A 15,089-nucleotide genomic window follows, 5' to 3' on the forward strand; every position below is an offset into this window, starting at 1 on the left:
GCTCCTTTAATCACAGACCCATTAATTGGGGCATAACAATATGACAGTCGACAAAAACCTGATTGATTGGAGGACAGGTGCAGGGAGGATTAATCAGATTAAAACAGCTCACCAACAAGACCCTAAAAACCCCTAGACTGAGAAACTCTGGTGACAACCCTATTGGGTCCCTTCCCTCCTTGGGAGCTTTGTGCTATCCTTTTACTATCGCTCAGTAAGTATTGCTTTGCTGCCTACCACTCTGTGTGGTCTACCTCTCCATTTGAAGTGGTGTGACCAAGAACCAGGGCCACTGATGGAAAAAAATCCTGCAACAGTGCCTCTCTATAGGTTTTTCCCCACCCATTTCTTCCAGTCTCCTAGTTCTGTCATCTATATATTTTCACCTTAAATTCACAAAGTTTACATTTTTAAAATATTGTCTTCTGTACTATAGCTTATACTTCCGTAATATCTACAGTTTGATCCTATAAATTTAAAAATAAGTATTAATAATGTAACATATTTCTGACAGTAGATAGAGGTAGAATGATTGACCCATAGAGAAAACGTATTCTAATTCATATATTTCTGTGGAACAAAGAATTCTACAGAAAGAAGTGGTCTTTGAATACTGGACACATTTATGCATCATTACAACAAAAGGCAGTCAATCATCACATTGAAGTAGACATTAGACTCTGACCTCAGTCTATGTAACGCACCATTTAATACAACAGAAGATAAATAAAATAGAAACTGAACAAATATTTGTAAGCTAAAATTAAACACTCTGGAAGAAAAGTGTCACAATGATTTGAGAGCCTTTAGGGCATGAAATTTGTGATTCAAGGCAGGATTATTAAAAGAAAAAAAAATGTCCCTTCTATTTACTTTGCATTGCCGTGACTGAGTTACCAGGACAGCAGTCCCCGTTCTGTCACTGGGAGAGACCGTCAAGCTCAGCTACCCAGAGGAGCGGGGATTTCTGCTCATTTTCTAGGGTGGAGCTTCAGTTAGCCATGGACCTCGTGTTGCCAGGCATTGGGCAACTGGCTTTCTCAGACAATTACTGTGAACAGTTACTGACCAAATCCAGTGAGCAACCGGTGCATTCTTTTCAGTCTTAAAAGTTGTTCTTGTGCTGTAGAAAAATAGAGAGTGCTATGGTCTGAATGTTTGTGTCCCCCCAAAACTCACATTTCGGAATCCTAATGTGTTCACCCAAAGTAATGGTGTTAGGAGATGGAGACTTTGGGAGGTTGAAGGGTGGAGACCTCATAAATGGAATTAGGTTTTTGTTTGTTTGTTTGTTTTTTTGTAAGAGTTATTTATTTCTATTTATAGAAAGAATGTGAGCTGGGGGAGGAGCAGAGGGGAAGAATCTCCAATAAACTCCACACTGAGCACAGAGTCCAAAACCGGGCTTGATCTAACCACCCATGGTGAGATCATGACCTGAGCTGAAATCAAGAATCAGAGGCTTCAACAACAGACTGAGCCATGCAGGTGCCCAGGAATTAGTGTTCTTATGCAGGAGAACCCACGGGGCTTCCTGGCCCCTGGCAACCAGAAGAGGTCTCTCACCAGAACCCCATCCTCCTTAATGAGATGTTACCTTTTTGCACAAAGTGAATCATGTTGAAAGTAAGGAGCACTATCAGAGCTCCTCACCCACAGTATAAGGGCCTTACTTTCCTGGGGTACTTACAGACAAATACTTTAATTAATATATTTAATTGATTAAGAATCATTAGCAATGAGTCAGAGAAAGATGAATACTATATAATTTCACACATGTGGGATTTAAGAAACAAAACAACTGTCATGGGGGAAGAAAAAAGAGAATGGCAAACCAAGAAACAGATATTTAACTGTAGAGAACAAGCTGGTGGTTACCAGAGGGGAGGGGGAGGGGAGGGGCATGGGTGAAACAGGTGATAGGAATTAAGGAGGGCACTTGTTGTGATGAGCCCTGGGTGTTGTATGGTAGTGTTGACTTTCTGTATTGTATACCTGAAACTAAATTACACTGTATGCTAACCAGAATTTAAATAAAAACTTAAAAAAAAATAGCACATTCAACTAACCAGGATATATATCTCTCTATACTATACTAATGGGCTTGGTTTGGATACCTGCCATTGTCATTGTGAAATTCATGGTTGTCTTTCACTAACAATCTTAACTTTTAAAATTAGAATTTACTATTTTAATACTGAATATTTTGTATAATGCATAAATGATTAAGAATAAGAAGAAAATATCCACTTATTTACCATTCACCTTAAGAAATAATGCATGATAAAATTCACCTTTCTTCCTGAGAGATAACCCCCATCAAGACACTTGGTGCTTTATTATTATTGTGCATTTCTATGCACAGCAACTATATGAATTTTAACTAAACAATATATAGTATTTTGCATGCTTTGGTAAATAACAGTGCCTTTAACAATCAATAGTTTCCTTTATTTATTTACTTTATTTATTGATATTTTTTAGTCTCTGCCACAATTTGAGATAAGTTTGAAACATGCTATTTCTATTCTCCTTCAAATTTTGTCTATTTCTGTATAGTGCCTTTTCTATGTTCATAGAACTTTCATGACATTTTTCCCATTGGTGGCACCTTTTATTAATAGCCAAATTTATGGAAAATCTGGCAGTTCTTATTTATGATCATATGCTAGCTAGATGAGAAAATGAGGATTTCAGAAGTTCTGTAACTTGCCAAGTCTCACAACTAGTAAATGATGCAACTGGGACTTGTGCTTTGATGTCTCTGCTTAAAATATCTTACACTGCACCGGTGTTCTGCAGCTTCTTAGTATATTATAATTATTTATGTATCACTCTTTTTAGCTTTCTGTGTTTTTTGAGAGGGACTGGGATTTTAGACAACTTTATACAGGTCTGTTGGACGTTGCTTTTCCTTGAATAGAAACTTCATTATTGTTACTTCCTTTCACCTGTTAATCACTTAAATGAATGGCCTTTTCATGCTTTCTTGTTCAAAGGCTAAAGAGACTTAATAGTACTATTAATCAGAATAGGACATTCAAGTCACTCAAGAGTCCAACCTTGCTTGCCTGTGGACATAAATTTGTGTTGTCTGATTTGAGTTGACAGATCCTAAATATGAATCTCAGTATTTGGAATGAGAGAAAAACTGCACAAGTATTTTAAGATCCATTTATAAATTTCAGGTATAAAACGTAAGAATCAGTCTTTAAAAATAATAAGAAAAATTTTATCAACAAGAAAAAAGTAATGAAAATCCATATACAAATAGGTCATACACTGAGTCTTTGTGATTAAAACAGTTCAGAATGTAGGAACACCACATCTAGAATCTGGAGTGAAATTATTCAACCAAAAGTCAGCAAGGAGTAATTTAAAACTCTGTCTTCCAGAGCAGGGCTGATTAAAGAAGGAGGGCATACAAGGAAAGCATTTAGTGTCTTTATGCAGAAAGATAACAGTATAGAAAGAAGTCCAAGTGTCTGAGATGAAAAGATGAAAGAAGCCCAGCCATCTGAGATGAAAAGAAGATGAAAAGGAAAGAATCATGTAAAGCAGATGGGTAGCTAACAGAATACTTATATAAGCAATCCTAACTAATACATAATGTTAAAATATTTATTTTAAGTAGATATAAAATATAATTTCTTTTCTATACTGTATTGAAAAAATAGAAGGGCATCATAAAAATCACTTTAAAGAAATACTCTTTTAAAATAATTGTACTTGGAAAAAGGTTAGAGATTATATAAATTATCCAACTTGACCAACTCTTAAATGGTGGATCTAGGATTTGAACCCTGAGGTTGGACTCATACTCACTAAACAGATTCTTCCTGTGTAGCCATTTCTTTCATGAGGTCAAATACCTAATTTTGCCCTTCTCTAGATAATCACAGTGTACCTAGAGGTGGCTAACTGTCGATATTTTATCAGGCAGTGATTAACTCACCTCACTTGAATCATGTATCCTCAATCTTAATTCAGTGGCAGAAGCCATCACAAGGATGACTGCCTACTGAATTTCCTGTGATATAGTTATGGTACCCAGTAAACCTGCAGTGTATATGGGGGAGTAATCCACTAAACTGGACCCTAACTGAAACTAACAGGTGCAAGCTGCATTTATGAGAGAATCTATGCATCGCTCTTCCTCATGTCTGGTTTGTCAGCAGCAACCGTCATAGCAGTGTAACCATCAAGATGTCTTTACGTGGGTGATAAATTGACTAAACAAGGAAGCCATTGGATAGAGGTGATTCTAATACCTTAGCAGTCTATGTAAGCAAACAAAAAACCTAAGCCTGTAAGCCCTTCAAGGTTAAGAAATCAAAACCTAAGGACAATGAATCAGTCAACTAGGTCTTCTCAAATAAAGCAAATGTTTTAAGCTATGGCCCAGTCATTTCCTTGTTTTGCTTCTGCCTTTTTTCTATAGAAGTCTTTTCCCTAGCTCTGCTTGGTGGAGGGCTAGTAACCACATCCAGTTTGGCTCTGCCCAATTTGAATAGATTTTTGGCCAAAAAACTTTTGAGAATGTAATATGCTTCATATCAGGGAGATCATATGATAATTGTCTTTTGAGAGGCAAGGTGGGGAGTCCTGGCTGGTAGGGAGGGAAAAAATGAGAACAGAAGTGACCTGGGGGCAGGGGGAGGGGGGTGCCCGGGTGGTTCGGTGGGTTAAGGCCTCTGCCTTCAGCTCAGGTCATGATCCCAGGGTTCTGGGATCAAGCCCCACATTGGGCTCTCTGCTCAGCATTGAGCCTGCTTCCCCCTCTCTTTCTCTCTGCCTGCCTCTCTGCCTACTTGCCTACCTCTGTCAAATAAACAAGTAAAATCTTAAAAAAAAAAAATGTTAAAAAAAAAAAAAAAAAGTGACCAGGGAGGGAGACAAACCATAAGAGAATCTTAATTTCAGGAAACAAATTGAGGGTTGCTGGAGGGAAGGAGGATGGGAGGAATAGGGGGGCTGCATGATGGACACTGGGGAGGGGATGTGCTATAGCGAGTGCTGTGAATTGTGTGAGACTAATGATTCACAGACCTGTACCCCTGAAACAGATAATACATTGTATGTTAATTTAAAAAAATAGAAAATGTCAATAACTGATATCAGTTAACACTTAGTACTTTTCAGGCCCTGTTCGTTATCTCAATTAGTCTTTCCAGAAACATATGAAGCAGGTATTTGTATTATCATCGTTTTACAAACTAAGAAACTGGGACTTAATGAAGGAACGGAATTTAATTACAAAGGTGGGGTTCTGACTCAGAGATCTGTATTTCTCAGGATTTACTTATTATTAAATGTATTATCAATAAACTTAAAAAATGTAGTATCTTCAGTTTATCTTTTAACGGGTGTTTTCTGGCCTCTGTAATTAACATGAAATTAGATTGTGGCCAGTACTATAGTGAAAGTACTAGAATCTGGGTGACATACAAGCAGCCATGATTTTAATGACTCTAGATCTTTCCTATTTCCTATAACCAAGAAAACAAGTTATTCTTGGCTCTACTAGATTTTTTCATACTGAGTAAATGTTGCTTTGAGGACGTAAAATCAGAAAGAGGAGTAATCTAAGAGCAAGCACTTCTGACCCTGAGGTGGAACCATGATATTGATACTGACATTCATCCTAACTAAATTTATAAATAAATCCACAGAGAAAACTTTAAACCAAATCCTAAACAAACCTCTAGTATAATTCTATCCCTAAATGCAAAGCTATAAAGGCTTTAGTGTCTGATAGTCCATCTGTCAGATGGCCCTCAACAGTGTTGTAGGATTAGCAATCAAAATAGGTCAGGGGACACTGAAAGACCAATGATTTTAAGATGTGCCTATCAATAACAAAATTTTTATCATGATAAAAAGTAACAACTTTGTGGAATTGTTGAAACACACATACAGTGTTTCACTGAATTAATATTAAACTAATGATTACTACTGAAGGTATCAAAATCACAAATATATGAATTAATGCATGTTGGAATTTTAATAAGTAATTATAGCAATATTATTTAATCTTCTGAGTAATTGGGAAAAAATATCATAGGTCCTTGAGCTGAATTCATTTTGTGAAGTATCTTGACTCTGTGAAGGGAAGGGCATCAATATCTCTGTTAAGAGATAAATAAAGTAAAACAGAAATCCAGTTCATTGACTTGGAGAACAATGGAGGCTATCAAGGTATATTTGCTAGAGAAACAGCATGTGCTATTACATGAAAACCAACATGAACAGTGTGGTTCCCATTCTTTAAGGTGGTCTGTATCAGTGATTCTCAAATCTTAGCATGCATCAGAATCATTCGGAAGGCTTATGAAAACAAAGGAGTCCAGACTGTAATCCCCGAGTTTTTGATTCAGTAGTTTAAGGATGGGAACCTAGAATTTGATGGTTCTAACTTCCCAGAGGATGCTAATGTTTCTCACCCAGGGATTACAATCTTAGTATTACTGGTTTTATTTTTTCTTTTCAAATTGTGGTGAGTGTAAGAATCCTTGTAGATCTTGTTTAACATCCTAACTCTGTGGCATGGTTTCTCCCCTATTCATCCTCATTCATTTGGTTTGCATGTCTCCAGCAACGTGTGTGTGCGCGCGCACGCACACATGAGCATGTGTCTTTTCAAATACCCTAAGTGATTTTTATGATGAAGTAAGATTGTGAAAACACATCCAAATACCAGGGGTGGAGGGGAGGAGAATAAGAGAAAGATTGGTTCTGTTTGCTTTAACTATATATGTGTAGAGCCACCTAAGTGCAGATGGTAACACGTTTATGAGGCTGACTCCTGAATAAACTGAACCCTCCTCGTGTCCCCATAGGACTGCATTTCTGTTGTTATGCCTGAGGTTTCGCATCCGAGAGACCTCCAAGGAGCCAAGCACCGATGCAATCACACGAGGGTTTATTTGACAAGCTTAAGCTTGGGCCCAAGTATACCCGACACAGCAGAGTAGGGACTTGGACCCCAAACCAGATTATAGTCAGAGTTTTTAAAGGCAGACTAGAGGTGGACTCGGCAGTGGGTGAGGACAAAGGGGGTTATGGATGATGTAAGTCTCTAAGGAATTTTGGAAGCAAGTTCTCCAGGACCTTGAAGGGCTAGCTGTTTTCTGAGGAAAAGGTTATTCATTACCAATAATAAAAATCTTCTTATGAGACCCTTTAGATGTGTATCAGTGGGTCATATACTTGGGAATGGTTCTTGACACTGTCTTGGAGGTTTAGAAATAAAGTTTCCTAAAGGAATTGTTAAAGTAGACTTACAGGATTCTGGTCCGACTTGTCGGGGTAAGGGGTCGGTCAGGCTAGGATTGTCCTTAGCAAAATCTCAAGGTGAGGGCAGTTAAGTCCCCAGGGGAGAGCCACTCTGTCTGTTTCAAGGGCTTGTCAATAGGTGAGGAATTTTAATGATTTTCTTCTCCCTCTGTTTCCCACATCAGCTAAACTTGAGGTGGGATGGCTTTACTTTTCTTGGCCTCCACATTACCCCCTGAACAATTTTGACCCTTAAATCTTTAAGATTGTTGAAGGTGGAAGGTCTCATCTTCTGTAACTTCTTCGCGCTGAGTAGGGGCATAGAGTTGTCCCTACCTACTTGGGTCAACATTGATCATTTAATGAATGTGTAGGGGAGATATGAAAGACTGAGGCAGCTGAATCCAGGGGTTAAAATCACTCAATAAAGGAGAGAGAGACTGTTTAAAGTGCTAACCTGAGTAGGTCAGAACCCAAGAAATATTTTGTGATAATCTGGAACATCAAGATGGCTGCACTTATGTCAGGGCTAGACTCGGGGTGGGTACAGCCTTGTTTTTCTTGGCCTCCACACTGTCATGGTAGAACTGTGGCTTATTATTGAAACTGCTTAAATAAAAATGACTTAATTCAGTCCTTGGACACTCAGCAATCAAAACAACGGCTGTAACTCTTACTCATTTTCAAGACAGAAGGTTCCTGTTTAGAAGAGAATGATGGAGTTTGATGTTTTTTAATTAGAAATCTTCAGTTAATAAAGCGGAATTTTTATCAAGAGGAAGCACATATTTTTTTAGAACAATTTCAATTTCAGGAGACTCTTTAGACAACCATGAGCTGCAATTGTTGCCCTTGTTTTCATGATTTACACATCTTTCTTTGATACCAATAAAGTACCTTTGAAAAACATTGTAATACAATTCAGATGCATAGTGTCAGCCTTAAATAATAAGGTTCTTACATGCTTTTCCCTTCTGATTTGGACTGAAATAAGTTTATGGTGAATAAGGGTCATTTTAGAAATAATTCAAAGTTTCAAAATGGAATATGGTACTTACATATTATGTAACGTGAAGGTATATTTTACTTCTTGATTTCTGAGAACTGAATGCCAATTGAGGAAGATATTACTGCCCACCCCCCAAACCCTCAAAAAATATTGCTAGAGGATTTTAAATTTATTTTGGAAGGTGTATGGATGACAAACTGAGAAGAATTATGTTAGTGTCGTTAAATATTTCCTCTATCAAAAAATCTGGAAATACTATATGTTATGTCCACTTCTTAGAGAAAATGCTGAAACCTAATGTTTCCAACAACTAGTATGTAACTCATATTTCTAGTCCTTCCCATACTTCACAACCCACAGTTCCTGAGGCAATATCAAAGTGGACAAATGGTCAGCCTAATACAATAGGACTGTAATACAATGTTGCACAAGGTAAGCTAAGTGTGTTTTCTGTGTAAATGCAATATTCCCATAACTCCTATCGGAATAAGTATCTCTGATATAATACCATTTTCTGTGAAAAAAGTGTTAGTTTCTAAAGGAAATCTTTCATAATTCTCAGAAATGTCATTAAAGGTAGTAAACAACTTCATGTAAGGGTGAATATCTATTTGAAGTATAGCGGACTATAGCAAACTAGGGGGAAAATCTGAACAGCCCATCAATTCAACCGTGTAACCTAGAGCTTTTTAAGTACAAAGAATTTCATAGACATGCATGTCTCAAGTAGTAGAGGTTTATTTACTGATATTTTTAAACTGATAGGAACATGGCTAAATAGCTTATATGTCAAATTAATTAATCTGAGCATGAAAACTCTAATTCCTTAAGAACAAATTAATGCACAAAAGTAAGGGTCTTAAATAGATGCATAAATGTTACTACGCTACTTAGAGATAACCCTTCATTTACTGAATATTTTTATATACATTTATTGGAAAATATAATTTTTAATCACTTAAAACAGTGTAGAGTCAATACTGTTCATACTTTCAAGAATGTTTTATTGTAATTATTGTGTAGAAATGTTGACAACACTTTTAGATATAGTATATAAGACTAGTTCTTGTATAATCTTGGATTAAGTGAAAAATGATTTCAAAGAGTAATTGAATTGACATCTAACAGTGGAGTTACTGGTACCAGAAACTGGAGAAAATACAGTTTTTATTCAAGCACCACAGGACTGCAATTCCTCAGAGAAGAGAAACCCAGAAACTGAGGTTCATCTCATTTAGCTATTGAATCTTAAGGATTGAAGTATAGGAAGTGAAAAATAAAATACACTAATAGATATTTTTAAAGGAATTCAGAAGGCTGATGAATTTCAGAGTGCTTTATGATTATGTAGTTATTACAGCTGGTGTCGAGATAGAGAAGCCAAAAATCAGTAGAGCAACTGTTGTTTAGTCTGAACCACTTATGAGAAAAGTACAAGGGATCTCTAACTCAAAGAAATCAGTTGCATACAATCTGGCACAAATTAGGACCAATATTCCTTTAAAACTGCTTTGTCCACATCTTTTTCTCTTTGAAGCAGGACTCTTACCATGAAAGTTCAAAATATCACATTCTATAAAAGAAATCCCCCTTTGGGAGTTTTTCTCTGAATTTCCATCAAATTTCTCTTATATCTATACTCATTTCCCTCCTGATTTCCTTACTCAAACACATAAAGCTATAAAATTTTAGTGGCAAGAGTAAAATTACTTGGATCTTCTTTGTATTTTGGTCAGTATTACTGGCTTTGTGTATTAAAGATATAGGATGTAGTTTGGGACACATGGAATTGGAACATGAAGAAATAACATAAATTATTAAATAGAATATGTTTAGGCAGACACAGAGCTTGAAATTTGGTGATCAGGCCACCGTGATCCATAATTTGGACTCTGTAGGATTATTGAATATGACTCTGATTCATCCAGTGGGGTAGTCTTTGAAAAGGAAAATACAAAAAGGAGTGCCAACAAACAGTGGGTCAAAAACCTGAACACTGCTGTCAAGTAATTCTAATGAGATGACCTCAGAAGGAAGAATCAAAAGGGAATACCAGAAGAAAAAAAAGAAAAAGGAAAGAGGTGTGATTCCTCCCACATTCTCTGCCTCTTTATGCGGCCCCTTTACAATCTTTTGTCTAGAAAGAGGAGGATTTATTTTGCACTTTTGGCTTTGTCCACTCACGGTTCAGTCCAGGACCTAGTTCCACCATCATGTCAGAAGGGAGGAAAAAGTTGAGAAAAACAGCTGTGAAGTTGGACCGCTTGAGGATCATAATGTTTGGATGGTGGTTTCCTCTGTGACCCACCTGCTGCTGTTAGCTTTTCATCATTCTCTGGTAGTTGTTATTTGGGTTATTACGCTCTGAGCTTTGAGATTGTAATGAACAAGGGAGACGGATTATAAGGATCTCACTCCATCTTGCTTGGAGATGGATTATAAGGATCTCACTCCATCTTGCTTGGCAAGGTTGCCAGCCACAAGAGTAATATACCAACCACAACAGAATTTGCATAGACCAGCAATATAATATAACTAGAATATAAGCACTTCTGGGTTGGATGGCATTTGAGAGACAAAATGGAGAAAAATAAGACCAAATTTCTAGTAAGTGCCTTGCACAAGGGTGAATTCAGATGGAATAAGATGATCTGTAAAACCACAAGTAGTTGGACACTGGGATATCACTGCAGCAGAGGGCTGGAAAACATTTCTATATACATGAAAACCAAAAGGCATAAACTAAAAACCAAAAAATGAATTTGAATACATCAAAATTAAAAATTTCTGTTCACTAAAACAAAGCACATTCAAGTAACACTTTGAGAAAATATTCTTATTGTCTAAAATGAGAAAGGATTAAAATATACAAGAGACCCTTGAAAATCAATTAGGAAAAGACTAGACCCCTGATAGACAGTTTTTAAAGTGGAATCCCAGGAAGCTGAAGGTCATATCAATACCAAAATTCATTTATAACCAGAGGAATATAGAAAAAACTAATGATGGATATTACTTTATGTTGATAAGATTTGAAATATAGAGAAGGAAGTAGCTATATAAGAACCTTCATGCACTACTCCTGAGAATGTATTTTGGAGCAGTCATCATGGAAAGCAATTTAGCAGTATTTACTCAAGTCAAGAATGTGCATGATTTATTCAATTCTTCAATATATATTTCAAATAAATTCTAACACTGGCCCATAAAAGGACACATTAGGGGATATTCAATATCGCATTATGTGTGGCATTTTTGTGACATTGGAAAGTTGAAATCAATCTGTCCATGAGTAGAAGAGTGTATATCAGTTATTTATAGATTTGTGAAAAATGGAGTGATTAGAAAAAGCAGATTCAATGTGCTCAAACAACACAAATGAAGCATAGGAATATATTTGAGTTAAAATATGATATGTGGGGTACCTGGGTGGCTCAGTGGGCTAAAGCCTCTGGCTCTCTGCTCCGCAAGGAGTCTGCTTCCTCCTCTCTCTCTGCCTGCCTCTCTGCCGACTTGTGATCTCTGTCTGTCAAATAAATAAAAATCTTAAAAAAAAAATATGATATGTATATTTAAAAATATATATAAATTTAAAATTTAATATGTCCCAGAAAAAACACATATAAAAAGCAGAATGTTAAAATCATTAGAATTATTACCTTTGGGAACATGGAGGAAACAGGAAAGGTGAATGGAAATGAAGCAGAATAAATGCATAAGATGTTTTATTTTATTTATGTTATTTATTTATTTGAGAGAGAGTGAGAGAGAGCATGAGAGAGGGGAGGGTAGGAGAGAGAAGCAGACTCCTTGCTGAGCGGGGAGCCCAGTACAGGACTCAATCTTGGGACTCTAGGATCATAACCTGAACAAAGGCAGTCACTTAACCAACTGAGCCACCCAGGGTCCCAAGACATATTTTAATAGATAAGAAATTATATAATACTTTTTATAATTTTTCTTGAATTCTGAAGGACAGTTAGCTCAACCCCTAATACTTTGTTTTGTTTGTTTTTAATGAACAAAAAAATAATAAAATGCTCTTGTCATAAGGTTTCAAAATATTTTAGATGAGGCAGTATAACAGCAAGAGATTAAATTTCCTTAGGGAACTCCTGCTAATGTTTCCTGAAGAACTTTTTTTTTTTTTTTTTAAGATTTTATTTATTTATTTGACAGACAGAGATCACAAGTATGCAGAGAAGCAGGTGGAGAGAGAAAGAGAGGAGGAAGCAGGCCCCCTGCTAAGCAGAGAGCCTGATATGGGGCTCTATCCCAGGACCCTGGGATCATGACCTGAGCCAAAGGCAGAGGCTTTAACCCACTGAGCCACCCAGGCACCCCTCCTGAAGAACTTTTGATATGCATCTTGAAAAATAAACAGAAGCTGGCCATCAATGTGAGACAAAACATTCCAGAAATAAGTGTTGGTACTGTACCCTAGCCTTCATCCTATTTTGTAATCTTTCTTTCAGTATAAATGTAATACGACCTGAGTTTTTATAAACACAAGTTTGACCATCTGATTCTTCTACTGCTTTAAAACTCCACAGCTGTCTGATTTCTGCAAATAGATTACAACCCTCCAATTACCATTGGTCCATTTAATTCATGTCTCAGAATTGTAGACTGAAATGTTGGGCTGGGATTGGTATTGGGTCCCATCTCTTAGGGTGTCCCCTGTTAAAGTGAGGTCATTGATTGGGAATGAACAAGATCCTGAAAATTGTAATGAGGGCGTATGTGCTGATAAAGCTGCGGACATTGAACCTCTAAATTTTGCTGGGTCTTTTCTGCCAATAGAAGCAGCCCTTTCACTCCTATCTGAGAAAGTGAACGTTGTTTTGCCTGAAGTATTTGTAATGGTTTCCCCTGAAGTAGTTGTCCCAGAGGACAGATGAGTTTCCTTAGGATCTATTCCCACCACTCTTCTTTGCTTCAAGGCCTGTAACTAGACTCCAGTCCCAGAAGGATCTAAAGGGAGAGGTACAAAGTATAACCCATGAGGAGTTATACTGCAGTCTAAAATAATTGCATGAGGTTTTCTAACTTATATGGACAGAATGCTGGGTAATAAAGTGGGAATGGATACTAATGATATGGGGCAATGATGGGGGAAAAAAAGTTATATCAAGACAAATTTATTGATACACGTCACTAAGTAGAGATTCTCAATTCATTGTAGTCAAGAGATTAGTAACTCTGTTTGTTTTATTAGCTCAAAAAGTGGCCTACACTAAATGAAGCCAAAATCCAGAACTGATCTGTAAGGAAGGTATCCAGATGTTTAGAGAGATTGGAGCTTTGGAAGGGATTTATCATTTAAGACCAGTTTACCCACTCCTCTCACCGTGACTCTAAGAAACACATTTGTGACAGGAGCTCTGGCATTCCCGAAGAGCTCTGTAGTTGCTCTTCTGTACAGGTCATACATTACAGTAGAAACTGTTGCCCTGGATTATGAACAGCCACACTGAGGATAACTGGATATCAGGAGGGGGAGGCTAACAGGCAACCTAATTTGCCAAACATAAGGTCATTACGGTGACTGTAGTGAACAGCAGAGTGAAAACACTACACAGGAGAGTATGACTCACAGAGATTTATGTTGTTGACTAGCTGATCATGGAGTCCCATGAAGGGAATCCCAAATAAAAGGGAATCTCTGAAATTATTGTTTGACTTTACAAGGGGAAGAGTTTTACATCAAGTGAGCAGAAGTCCAACTTGAGTCATGAAAACAGAGTTACAGTCCTTCAGTTCCTAGACTTAAGTCATTCTACTGACACACACTCTGTGAAGGAAGTTGAAACAGATTTCCTTGAGGAAAGACCCCCAACACTACCAAAAATTTCTGCTTTTAACCTTTCTTCCAACCTTCCCCAGCAGAACTGATGGCCTATGCACAGTGAATGTGCATTTAGGGAAAAGGAAATAATCAGATTTTATAGGAGGTAATAGATAATTCCAGGAGATCCAGAAAGTCCCTGTGATATTCGTTGGGATAGGAGCTTATGGAGATCAAATGGTTAATGGGATTTTAGCTCAGGTCCATCTCACAGTGGGTCCAGTGGGGTCTCCAGACCCATCCTTTGGTCATTTCCCTGATTTCAGAATGCATAATTGGAATAGACATACTTGGCAGTTTGCAGAATCGTCATATTGATTCCCTAATTTTGGTTAAAAATAGCAACAACAAAAAGCCAAGTGGGAGCTACTGCCTAGGAAGAGTAAAGGAAGAGCAACACCCTAGTCCTGGAGGGATTGCAGAGACTAGTGCCACCATGCGGCACTTGAATGGTGCAGGGGCAGTGATTCCCATGGAATCCTCATTTAACTTACCTATTTGTCCTGGGCAGAAAATATACAGATTTTGGAGAATAGCAGTGGATTATCACAAATTTAACCAATTAATCCAATTGTAGCTACTCTAGTGGGTGTGTCTTTATTGTTCAGTGCATCCCTGATATTTGGTAAGCAGCCATTAATCTGGCAAATGCTTTTTTCTTTTCTTCCTTTTTTTCCCCCCCTCAGTATCTCTTAATAAAAACCACCAGAAGTGGTTTGTTTTCACCTGTCAAGGCTGAAACATGCTCACTCTCCTATCTCTGTGGCATATCACCTTTCTAGTTCTGTGTCATAATTTAGTAAACTGAGAACTTGATTGCATTTTTCTTCTGTAGGACATCATACTTGTCCATTGCACTAAGATTATGCTAATTGGATCTGGTGAGCAAGATCTAAAAACTAGATTTAACTAGATTAACAACTAGATCTAACAATTCTAGATTTATGGGTATGATAT

This window comes from Neovison vison, chromosome 10 (genome assembly GCF_020171115.1).
Source record: "Neovison vison isolate M4711 chromosome 10, ASM_NN_V1, whole genome shotgun sequence".
Lineage (NCBI taxonomy): Eukaryota > Metazoa > Chordata > Mammalia > Carnivora > Mustelidae > Neogale > Neogale vison.